The following is an 11,507-nucleotide window of genomic DNA, read 5'->3' on the forward strand; positions in this document are numbered from 1 at the left end:
ACATCATAAACAGGATGATAAAATGACAAATCTAAATGAATAATATTGACAATAAAAGAAAAGATACTAAATAAAAAATCCAAATGAATGAGACGCTTGCAGTGACAGTGCAGGGGACAGACCCTCTGATTCAGTATGCATGGTAAGGTGCTCTATGAGAGTGGGTGTCATGGTGGTAGTGTAATTAAGTCCAATAGTGCATGGATAAAGTCTAGAGACCAGCATTAAACATGGACAATATAAGAGAATAATGTAGACATAGTAACATAAAAAGGAAGGATAAAATAAAAAATTAAAAAACAGCATTAAATATGGGCATTACTGTATAAGGGAATAAAGTAGACAGTAGGATAATAATAATACATTTAATTTGTAATGCACTTTATATTTAAGCAAATCTCAAAATGCTACATGATAGTGCTAAAAATTATAAAAACACATGGAGAGCATGAAAAGAAAAGGAAGTAAATAAAAGGCAAAAGGACACAAGTTCACTCAAAAGCTCTCCTAAAAAGGTGGGTTTTAAGGCCACGTTTAAAAGCATCCACAGTCTGTGGGGTCCTCAGGTGGTCAGGGAGAGCATTCCACAGTCTGGGAGCAGCTGAGCAGAAAGCCCGATCTCCCATTGTACAAAGCTTTGTCCTGGGAGGTTTCAAAAAATAGATAGACGCAAATCAACAGTCAATATTGGAGGTTTGAAGTAATACGGTTACAGCCATTGTTCAAGTATTTAAGGAACACGTCGACTTATTGGGACTTTGTCTTATTCACCGTATCCCCCAGAGTTAGATAAGTCCATACATACCCTTCTCATCTCCGTGTGTGTCGTAACTCTGTCTGACGCCCCCACCGCTAGCCTAGCTTAGCACAGATCCTGGAGGTAACCAGCTCCAACTAGCCTACTGCTCCCAATAAGTGACAAAATAATGCCAACAATTCCCTATTTACATGTTGTGATTTGTATAGTCACAGTGTGTACAAATAACAATGTCACATGAGATGCAGCCATCTTCTAATTGTATACATACTGGGAACTATATTCTCAGAAAGGCGAAGCACTGCTACTTCTGCTACTTGGGACAGCTAGCTTGGGACAGCTAGCTAGACTATCTGTCCAATCTGAGATTTCTCTCGAACAACTATTTTGCAGCGGCTCTGTGCAGAGTTTAGCGCCGCCCATGACGATTCTGATTGGTTTAAAGAAATGGCAATAAACCAGAGCACGTTTTCTTCCCATCCCCGAATGCTGGATGGGGAGTAGCCAGACTCTCCTTTGAGCGCTTTGGAGGAGGGTCTGGCAAAGTGAGACTATCCTGTGTATAACCCCCTGGAAAACCACATTTTTACTCTAACTTTGTTTTTTTCAGATTGAACAAACAAGAGATAACATGTTAATTAGTGAGCTGTAGAATTACTAGGTGGATTTTCCACCACATGGTTCAAACAGAGCCAGGCTCGATATTTTTTGAAGATTATTCTTTGGACATTTTAGGCCTTTATTTATATAGGACAGCTGAAGACATGAAAGGGGAGAGAGAAGGGGAATGACCTACAGCAAAGGGCCGCAGCTCGGAGTCGGACCCGGGCCGCTGCGTTGAGGCGTAAACCTCTATATATGGGCGCACGCTCTACCAGGTGAGCTACCCAGGCGCCCAAGGTTTGATGTTTTAAGCTAACCGGGCTGGTGCATGTAACATGATACTGACCAGACAGATATCAATCTTCTTATCCAACTCTCAGCAAAAAAGTATACGGGTATGTATTTCCCAAATTGTGAAACAACTCCTTTAAAGACAAAGGAGACAAAGCATGTCCCAAATCTTCAATATTGTACACAGACTGGAAATAGTCAGATTAAAGTTCATTAAAATATTGAGTTTATATGTACTGTATATAATTTAAACACGATCACAATAGCATGTATTGTTTATTTCGAGTCAGGTGTTTGAGGTAGGAATGTGGAATGTCATAATGTAATAATGCCATAATTCAATGTGTGTGTACTGTTTTGTATGTGCAGGCTTTTGGCCAAGGAGGAACCCTAGGTGTAACTAATAACTTTAATGATTGCCGTGTTGCCTGCAGGTGAGCCAGAGCCTTGGTAGTGTGTCTGCTCGCTTTCTGCCGTGCAGCCTTTGCTAATGTGAACAGTGACACCTGTTGTTCTAAAGTTGTTGCTCTGTCCCAAATACACACTGTATACTATTCCTGTAAAGTAGGATACTCTTTACACAATTTTGGCAGTTTGAGTATAGAGTATATTTGATTTTGTCACTTTGTTATATTTGACATTTTTGTCACGCACACATTTTCAGTCAAAATGTATGCCATGAGAGAGGCCTGTAAGTCATTAAGACATACGCCTATTCCAAAAGCTGATCTTTCTGCACCTCACATACCAACCAAATATTAATATAGACAGGAAGCATCAGTCTTCACATTTGACCATTTGTTCAGATTTTGTGGGGATATGTAAACCTATATGCAATTTTGGGAACTAATCAGAAAACAGAATGTCATTTTCCACGTTGTCAATGTGGCAGCCATTTTAGATTTATTTTTTAAATGGCAATATAATGATTTAGTTTCTAGATTGCCATGAATGTTGCCAGAGAATGAATCTTAAAACTTTGGTGATCCCCTGACCTTCTCTCTAGCGTATAGCGCTGAGGTTTTAAGGAAAATGTCTCGACAACCACTGGATGGATTTCCATCATCAGGTCAACTTTCTAGTTATTTCTCCCTATGACTAAATAGCCTACTTTAAAACTATTGACATTCCCAACAGCCTCGTTCTACATTTTGTGTTTAGTGCTAATTATCAAATGTTAGCATGTTAACATTCTAAATTAAGATGGTGAACATGGTAAACTTTATGCCTGCTAAACAACAGCATGTTAGCATTGTCCTTGTGCACTTAGTCTTTTTAAGTGTGCTGTTCCTCCTGGGTGGTTTCTATTGTTTGAGTCATTAACCTCTGTGTGCCTTTTATTTTGTTGTTTTTATTATCATCATTACGTTTGCTTTTAATGGTGTTACCTTCCATTTTAACTGTGTGTTTTACTTAACATTGTACTATACAGCACCTTGTAACCCATGGTTTTGAAAGGTGCTTTATGAATAAAGTTGACTTACTTACTTACTTGTGAGCATGTTAGCAAAGCCCTGCTGTACCAAAGAATAGACTCCCAGAGCCACTAGTCTATATCCACGACGTTCCACTTCCGGGCTTGCTCTGTTGCCGCCGGAAATTCCGTCCGGATGTCACTCTTTTTGGCCGGATGCCCGGTACCTTCCGCTTTCTTTGTGTTGGAATTTTAAACTCCGGTGGATTTATGAGGACTAACTGCTCCTCAGATCTCTGCAGGGTAAATCCAGACAGCTAGCTAGACTATCTGTCCAATCTGAGTTTTCTGTTGCACGACTAAAACAACTTTTGAACATACACATGTTCCACCCATAGACTGTTATACAGTCTATGGTTCCACCAAAACAAGTTCCTTCCCGAGGCTATTTTACAGCGGCACCGTGGCTCTGCGTGGTGCTTAGCGCCGCCCAAGACGATTGTGATTGGTTTAAAGAAATGCCAATAAACCAGAGCATGTTTCTTTCCTGTCCCGGAGTGCTGTGTGGACTAGCCAGACCCTCCTTCGCGGCGCTGTGGAGGAGGGTCTGGCATTGCGAGACTGCAGAGCCACCAGCATGGCTGTTGGTCTCGTGAAAATGTAATCTCAATTTTGCACTGTCCTTGTCACTACTAACACTACTGTTGGGGAGTAGGAGAAGCCAGAAACGCATTGACCCTTTGTGTCGCCAACAATGTGTTTGTACCAGCTATAGACTGATATGCACGATAACAACCCAGGCCATCACTAGTATGATGTAAATGTTAAGTGTCACAAGGGTACACAATTGTACAGGCCCAAGTGATCAGATACCTAAATCTTTACAACGGGCCATAAAACCAGTCTCTTCCCACCTGTGGACGGAGCTCATAGACCAGCTTTGCCTGTCTTATCGCTGCAGTAGCTGCTGCCAAGGATTTATGACTCTGTTTGTCATACGTATATTGTATACAATAAATGACAATAGTGCTGAATGGCAGGTCCACAGTGTCACCGCCTGAAAAGATCTCATGAAATCTTAACCCTTGTGTGGTCCTTCGGGTCCCAGTGACCCGAAGGACAACACAAGGATTATGTACCTCCCTTTACTTTGTTGAGAATTGCTCTCTAAACCCTGTTTCTTGTAAAGTAAGTAAGTAAAGTTTATTTCTAGAACACATTTAAACACAGTTTAAGCTGACCAAAATGCTGTACAAACAAGAACTAAGGTGCTGTATTAACCCTTGTTTAGAGAGCAATTCTCAACAAAGTAAACGGAAGTACATAATCCTTGTGTTGTCCTTCGGGTCACTGGGACCCGAAGGACCACACAAGGGTTAAACTACATAGTAGAATTTGCCTGGGAATAATAGCAGAACTGGATCAGATGTTTAAGAAAAGACATTTTGGTCTTGGTCTCTTATATTCGTGCCATATGAATGGGATGTACCATACTGAACAATGCAGCTAATAAAGAATGTAATCCTCAATTACATTTCACATTCGTAGGATTGTCTGATGTAATGTAATTGTCTGATGATAATGATTATGTTTTACCAAATAGGTTACTCCAGAAGGAAAGATATGCAGCTTGTAACAGTTTGGTGACTCACGCATGAAAAAAGTGGTATGACGTGTAAATAGTTTGATTAAACTCTCAAATTATTATACTAATTTGCACATGATCCGCATGTTTTTACACGCGTCTTTTATACAAACTGATATCTCCAACAAATACAGAAAAAATCTAACCATAAAATATCACAAATCCCTGATGAATAGGGGACTGAAAGTCATTTTGGTGTCCTGTCTTCTTACAGTGAGGAGGACATAGGCCTCAGGGGACTGGTCCACTTATTGTGCGAGAGCTGAAACACAAGCTGAGGAATATGGGTGTTCCCCTTCCCAGAGGTTTAAGATGTCAGGGCAGTGCATGGTATGGTGTTATGGGCAATTGTTGCGAGTCCCAGGGGTAGAGGAATCAAGAAAGGTGGAGGAGAAGTAAGCTGAAGTAGGCTGCTTATCCATTTATTATTATCATTATTTCTTCCCCACGAAAGACTCAAGGACCACCAAGAGACGGGGAAATATGCGGTGAGTGCAAATCTCTGTTATTGTATTTATGTATTCTCTACTTTTCTTTTTACGTCTTGTTTCTATTATTGGCTCTTCTTTTTATGGCTCTTCATAGTTTGAAAGTTATCATTAATCCATTTCATGTGACCCTGACCCAGATTTCTTGATATTTGTTTTGATATTTTTGATCTTTGTTTCATGGTCAATTCTTTTTAATTGATTAAAGCATAAAGTCTTCATTTGGATACAAAGAAGGATGGTTCGTTCACTGATATATGGATCACTTCACAGATACTTTTGTCAGTATAACCGTAAAACAGTATTAACGATGTTAAGTAGAATCTCAAACCTGTGTATTATTGTCTTACTGATATCATTTTGTTATTCAAAGTTGACCATGGCATAGTTATTATTTGAACCATTTGCTTTAAGTCACAAATAGGGTTTTAATAAATGTGAACAGTTGTTTAGTTATGTTCAAATTCTTTTTATTTGTTCTATATACTGATGGATTGAGTTGTTCTGTACAAAATGACAAATGAGATAGATAAGAAATATAATACAAATAAACAAAACAATACAAAATATATAAATTAACAAATATAATTTAGGCTAAGAATAGAGCCTAAAAGCGGGACAATAATCTCTTAAAGCAACACTATGTAACTTTTAGCCCTACGGGTTGTCTCACTGGAACTACAACTCGTGCTACCCGACGCGAGTTGTAGTTCCAGTGAGACCACCTGTAGGGGGACCGTCCCCCTACAGGTGGTCTCACTGGAACTACAGCTGGCAGGATTGTTATGGAATATTAAAAGAATAGTTTAACATTTTAGGAAATATAGGCTACTTATTCACTTTCTTGCAGAGTTTGATGAGAATACTACATTCATCTTCATATGCTAAAAAAAATGTTACAGCCAGGAGACGGCTAGCTTGGCTTAGCACAGCACAGACTGAAAACTGTGTGAAACAGCGAGCCTGGCTCTGTCCAAAGGTAACAAAATCCACCTAGTAGAATCTCTAAAGCCCCCTAATTAACACGTTATGCATCACTTGTTTAGTCTGTACATTATACCAAACTAAAAAATGAAGTGGTTGTACGGGGGTTATGTACAGAAGGATGTCTGAGTGTCTGACTCTAGCGATTTCAACAAGGACTCCAGAAAGTCATGTGGAACCACAAATTGTCATTTCTTTTTTGGTACGTATTATTGTTGTAACCAAACGAGATGTAACATGCTAATTTGAAAGCTTGAGCGTTGCTGGTAGGCAATAAAAAAAAAAAGTTCAGCAGTTTCTCACGGCTTCCAATCTTAAAGCTTAGCTAAGCTTACTGGCTGCTGTCTGTAGTTTGGTATTTAACAGACAGTGGTATTGATCTTCTCATTTAACTCTCAGCAAGAAATCAAATAAGTGTACAGTATATTCCCAAACTACCAAACTACTTTCTCTAAATAAAATCAACTGTGTAAATGTATGTATGTATATAGTATGTACTGTAGCACAGGAATTTCCCCAGTGCGGGATTAATAAAGTCTATCTTATCTTATCTTATATTTACACTCGCAGGTAGGGAATCAATAATCGGTTGGTTCAGTTTAGTGAACAAAGCTGAGCGATGAATAAAAATGCCTTAAAGCATCAGTGCTTTCAAAAAAGATTGGCCTTTTCTGGTGCACTATAACCTCACAAACAGTAACTAATTTCCTCATGTTTCAAATGTTTTTCGGAAGGCTACAAGTGTTGCAGATAGTGATAGACATTATGGCAGCTGTCCTAGTTGCAGTCCCTCAGAGGCCTGATGTGATTTACAGTGGACAGTTCTGCATTTATGTAATGGGAGTCTGCCTCAGTACTGTCACTATCCACCCAGAGCTTTCACCTAAGACACAGACAATGGCCTACAAGGCCTGGAGGGAATATTGACATTTAGATGGTAACCTAATAAGAACAATCCGGGATTGTTGTCAGTATTCTCATAATTTAGCTCAACTACTTCCTCGAGCCATTGCCTATAAAACTTGGTGACTGATAGACCTGCATAGTGTTATGGAAGTTTCCTTTGCAGCAGGGGGGGACATTTCAGAGTTTAGTAAATTGAAACAAATAAGACAGACTGAGACTAAACACCAAGTTAGGTTTTTGTATTTTATTAAAAAAGATATATTTGCAAATATAGGAGCAACATGATTTCACAAAAGGCCACAGCCCAGTGTGGAGTCAGTTTCTCAAATGAGTGAACAGAACACTAGGCTTATATGCATCTTCAGAGTGACAGCACACACGCACTTAGATTATTATGACGCTACAGTTCTTACAGGCAATCTGATACACATGAAGACAATCAGAGAAATACAAGAGACATCTTGGAGCCATTTCGCCTCCTCCTCCCGGTACGACTTTCACCCCCCAGTTACATCTTAACTGGCATGGGAAAACTAGAGAGTTTTAGGGCGACCTTATAGCCCCTATCTGTTCAGACAAACCGTGCTTACATTATATTCCAGACTGGATGTCTCACAAGGTTAGAATCAAAATCTGCATGTGGGAATGAGAAACTCTTTCAGCATTTGTAAGAGAATTAAAGTAGAAATAAAACATAAAAATATAAGGAATTATGCTTAAATGTAATTTTTGCCATTACATTCCACCCTTTTGATTACAACCTAATCACAATACACAAATTACTTTAATGATTATATCTATTTTTGCCAATAGCATCTTCCATGTTTTTCCATTGTCAAAGATGTGTGTGTGTGTGTGTGTGTGTGTGTGTGTGTGTGTGTGTGTGTGTGTGTGTGTGTGTGTGTGTGTGTGTGTGTGTGTGTTACACTGCCTTCCTCATCAGTTTTTTGGACTCAAACAGAGGGACAGGTGTTGTTCTCTGTCTGAGGTTTTTTGCTTTTTCTTCGGGCATTTACATACCCAATGTCCAAAGTCCTTGCAGTACCAACACTGGTCTGGTTCGTTGGGCTCATTATTTTGCCCACGGTACCGCGCCTGGGCCTCTCTGGCTCGACCACGTCCTTCGTGGGAGCGGCCTTTTTTTTGGGTCCGCGCTCCATATGTTGCCCACCAGCCTGTTGTAACATGCAGACAAACGCTTCAAACATGGTTTTCTCACGTACTTGTTCTTTAGTTGAGTCTGTGTCCTCTTCGTCCCTCCGTTTCTCCAGCTTGTCTTCCTGATTTTTAGAGAAAGCTCAGAACACGGGCTTTGGTTAGTGCTGATGATGTGGCTATTGGTGTATGTGTGTTTTTTCATTCTTTGCCTGCCTCTGTCTTAATTTTGACTTTATTCATTAATTTTACCATTTTCAATTTGCCCGAATTTAAAGGAAACTAAAAGAAATAATATATTTTGACCAATACGGCAGACACTCTAGATATTCTGAACCACCATTTACCATCTCATCCACCATGGGTCCCATAGGAGTGTGTGACCCGGATCCGCTCGATCCGTTACCCATCCTACTTACAATCGTCACTGTAAGGCCAGGTTTCTATCTTATTTCGGAAAAACCCATGCACGAAAAAACCTAACAGTTTCTGAAAAACCGTTTATTAGATTTACTTCAAAATCTAATTAGATTTGTCCCCCGAAAATCTATAAAACAAAGTCCCACCCGTGTGGATAGAGATCTGTGGCTCAGAAGGTTCTAGACATACTGCCAGAATGATCACAAATGTAATTACCCAAATTTAAAGGACCACCCAAAATTTATACAAACAACCCCAAAATGGTTGTCCTATTTCAGTTTCCAACGTCAGTATTTGTTTCTGGAAGTTTACTATAGCCAATTCAAATTACATTAAATTAGAGTTTGATCTTACCCTGTTGCTTGAAATTGCTTCCGTCTTAATAGATCAGTGTTGGGTCAGTAGAGCCCTCCGTGGTTTCTGATCCTCTTTCTCTGAATGCTTTTTGGGAGTGGTAGAGGCAAAGATCGTTTGATCTCGGATCGCAAGTCCTCAGTCAACCACGGAGTCTCTCTTATCTGAGCCCCGCACATGATCCCCGTCCTCGTCGCCATTCTGTTATGGAAGTTTCCTTTGCAGCAGGGGGGGAAATTTCAGAGTTTAGTAAATTGAAACAAATAAGACAGACTGAGACTAAACACCAAGTTGGGTTTTTGTATTTTATTAAAAAAGATATATTTGCAAATATAGGAGCAACATGATTTCACAAAAGGCCGCAGCCCAGTGTGGAGTCAGTTTCTCAAATGAGTGCACAGAACACTAGGCTTATATGCATCTTCAGAGTGACAGCACACACGCACTTAGATTATTATGATGCTACAGTTCTTACAGGCAATCTGATACACATGAAGACAATCAGAGAAATACAAGAGACATCTTGGAGCCATTTCGCCTCCTCCTTCCGGTACGACTTTCACCCCCCAGTTACATCTTAACTGGCATGGGAAAACTAGAGAGTTTTAGGGCGACCTTGTAGCCCCTATCTGTTCAGACAAACCGTGCTTACATTATGTTCCAGACTGGATGTCTCACAAGGTTAGAATCAAAATCTGCATGTGGGAATGAGAAACTCTTTCAGCATTTGTGAGAGAATTAAAGTAGAAATAAAACATAAAAATATAAGGAATTATGCTTAAATGTAATTTTTGCCATTACAATAGCACATTGTGGGAAAAACTAATTTTAAACCACATCATGCTGGTGTGTCTGGGTCTGACATCAGTTAACCCAAAATACTTTGAACACAACCTAATTTCAGTCTTCTCAGAGGATACTGTAGTAGCAGGGAGTGTCTAGGACATTTTTAGACTTCTGAACAATGGGTGTACCAATTTACCATTTAACTTTTTCCACTATATTGGGGCGTTCAAACATGATGTAACCGTGTTTGCTGCAGTGATTATTATTTTTTTTTACTTATTTTATGGCCTTTTTTGTAAAAGAAAATTGACTAATGGGAAGTTGAGAAGATGATGACCTTTTTCGAAACTATGGGATATATTAAATCTTTAAAAAATAAACTTTTTAGGAAATAACACTAAAAACACACTATTGACAGTTTTACAGACTGTGTTCATGGAGCCTCAATCATATTGGTAGTGAATGATATGGCTGATACATAATCAGTATTTCATGAATGACCAAAATGGAAAAACTTGAAAATTAAATAAATATGGCATTAAATTGAGAAAAATATTATCTACATCTGCAAACTTTACCTGGTATGAATAATTTGCGTAATTGAATAAGTCAGAGCAGAATGCCAGTAAATTACCTCTTTGGGTGGTGAGTCAGGATAAGACAGTAGGTTTACATGTGTTACACAAACTGTAACAATAGTTACCCGACCATTGTTCAGTGGGAGGAAAGTAGGCTGTGGAAACACAAAGTACAGTCAGAAAGGTAAGACATACTTTGCATTTAGGTCAAATCAATAAGTTACTTCCTATTTCTAGAACAGAGTTGGATGACATTTCAGACTTCAGGTGATGCACGGAGACATAATCCCTAGAAGTGAAGCCACTGCATGTTGTTTACAATGACATGCTGTTGCATGAGAAATAGAACCATCTCTCCTTACCTTCGCAGGGATTAAATCTGTCTTCTCTCTTCTTCACCCATATATCTCTTGTAGGCTACTTAGTAAGATAAGATTCCAAATATGCACACTGCCCACTATGTTTCTGAATAACAGACAACAGAAGATTGATTTTCTTTTCTTTGCCCACACAGGTTTCCACTCCGGTGGCTGATGAGTCTATTTGCAGGGCTGGAATACTGCTGTGCAGGTATCTTACCTTCAGTTAAACTATGTTTTCTGTTTTTACCCAAACCCACAGACAGTAGACACAAAATGTGCTCCCTTAACATATTTCAAAAAATTGAGCTGACATGTAATCAAATTTAGTATTCCTCAAACTCCTCTCTTTTCCTCTTGTTCTTTTCAGTTGCCGGCCAGAGTGACTGCGAGGCGGCAGGCAGCAAGTGCCACCCTCAGGCTGAGTGTCTGAAAGTTAAAAACAACTTCACCTGTGTGTGCCGCATGGGCTACCAGGGCGACGGTCTGCTGTGCGACGACATCAATGAATGTCTCAGTGGCCTGCACGGCTGTCACTCACAGGCCCACTGCGACAACACCCTGGGCAGCTACAGCTGTGTCTGCCTCACTGGATATGTTGGAGATGGCACCAACTGTCAGGATATCGACGAGTGCCAAAAAGACAACGGGGGTTGCCATGCCAATGCCCTGTGTACTAACATCGCGGGTGGGCGCCAGTGCCAGTGTAAAGTCGGCTTCAGTGGCAACGGCTTCCAGTGTAATGACGTTAACGAATGCAATACCCC

This window comes from Perca fluviatilis, chromosome 19 (assembly GCF_010015445.1).
Source record: "Perca fluviatilis chromosome 19, GENO_Pfluv_1.0, whole genome shotgun sequence".
NCBI lineage: Eukaryota > Metazoa > Chordata > Actinopteri > Perciformes > Percidae > Perca > Perca fluviatilis.